A 1,892-nucleotide genomic window follows, 5' to 3' on the forward strand; every position below is an offset into this window, starting at 1 on the left:
TCGAGAGTCTTCGGCAAGGAGGCTGAGGGAGGAGACTACTGCAAAAGTTGGAGAGGGTGAGATGCAGTGATGAAATGACAGGTAAGCTGAGAACAGTCTAAGAATAAAGCGTAGGCCATTTAAAACTGAGATGAGATAAAACTTTTTCACCCAGAGAGTTGTGAATTTGTGCAATTCTCTGCCACAGAAGGCAGTGGAGGCCAATTCACTGGATGATTTTAAACGAGTTAGATAGAGCTCTAGGGGCTAGCGGAATCAATGGATATGGGAAGAAGTCAGGCACGGGTTACAGATTGTGTATATTCAGCCATGATCACAATGAATGGTGGTGCAGGCTCGAAGGGCCAAATGGCCTCCTCCTCCACCTATTTTTTATGTTTCTATGTTAACCCAACCAGTTTAAAATGGAGCATGGGAAACATCCTCAATCAGCCTGAAAGGAGCATGTAAACTGAAGCTCCCGCGCTTAAAGGGAATCAATATCACCTGCTCTGTAAATTAGAATTTAAATTAGAATTTAACCGCAAGCCACTACATCTTTCTTACAGGGTTTGACCTGAACCTTTACCTGAATCATCCCACAGATGCTGCCTGACAACACTATTTTCAGTGTGTAGGAATGAACTGCAGATGCTGGTTTAAATTGAAGGTAGGCACAAAATGTTGGAGTAACTCAGAAGGACAGGAAGCATCTCTGGAGAGAAGGAATGGGTGACGTTTTGGGTCGAGACCCTTCTTCAGACTGTACAATATCAATCTACATTTTGAAGCTGCTATCTAGCAGACACTTAATGTGTTATTGCAGGCTTCCATATAGTGCAGGCATATATTCCTTTCCTGCTTGCCAGGAGTGGCTTGCTTTAGCCCAGGATGGTCTGATTATTCCAACAGCTCCTGCCAGGCTTCCTTGGTCATTCCGAATCCCTCAGACTACTCCCATCATTTAAACACTTTCCCACTGGTTAAGGAAAGTTTGCTTGATTTGTGGTATGTTGCTTTGCGAAGCCATCTGTAAACGTGGCACCAACTGTGATGCATCAGGGCAGGCATGAGAGCAGGCATCATACCACTAGAGAACATTGTACCAAGTCCCAAAATGGTGTTATACTGGGGAAACCAATGGTAGTGTTGGTTCAGACCCTGTGAACTTCATGGTCTTATCAAAGTTTTATGAACAGTGCTGGAGTTTCCAACTGGGCGTCGGAAAGTGGAGAAACCAATTCTAACCCCACGTCCTCAAGGAAGTTCTAACCCCATGTCCTCAAGGAAGTAGAATGGTTTTAGAATGCACCGATTATCTTCCCAGTGCCAACGCCTCAAAATATGTTTTGCTGCAAGGTTGACAGGATGCCTCCTATTAAAAGAGAGGCCGTCAGCATCCATAAAGACTCCTCACACCCTTGTAATGGACTGTTCGAACTACTTCCCTGCGGCAGACGTTACAAGGCCTTCTACGCCCGCACCTCCAGACTCAGAAACAGCTTCATTCCCAGAGCTATAGCGGCTCTGAACTGGCCCTGCTGAGTGCCCCCCATGCCCCCTGGAGGTTGGAGGCTGCATACTAAATCTCGTTGCACTGATGTGCAATGACAATAAAAGATATTATTATTAATATTATATTATTATGTTAGGGGAGATAAAACAGCTGCCAGTGGATATAAGATTACGACTGGAAAACAGAATAAATAGTGGACAACTTGGGATGGCTGCTCTCCATTTGGTGAAACCTTCCTTGCTACAACTGAGCACCAGATTATTTACACAACATTTCACCAGGAACAGTCTGAACATATGATCATGATATTAAGATCCCCAACAGAGCCGAGTCACATAAACAAGACCAGCAGTTGCTTTGTGGAACACTGCTTTATTAAAATATGATTCTGATTCAA

The 1,892-nt window shown here is 44.2% G+C and overlaps 1 long non-coding RNA gene across 1 annotated transcript; it reads left to right on the forward strand.

Annotated features, from left to right (window-relative positions):
* On the forward strand, positions 1–1,892 carry LOC116987850. Its single transcript, XR_004415811.1, has 2 exons — positions 1–81; positions 1,632–1,892. It is a non-coding gene; the product is annotated as an uncharacterized LOC116987850 (long non-coding RNA).

The sequence above is a fragment of the Amblyraja radiata genome, chromosome 26 (assembly GCF_010909765.2).
Source record: "Amblyraja radiata isolate CabotCenter1 chromosome 26, sAmbRad1.1.pri, whole genome shotgun sequence".
Lineage (NCBI taxonomy): Eukaryota > Metazoa > Chordata > Chondrichthyes > Rajiformes > Rajidae > Amblyraja > Amblyraja radiata.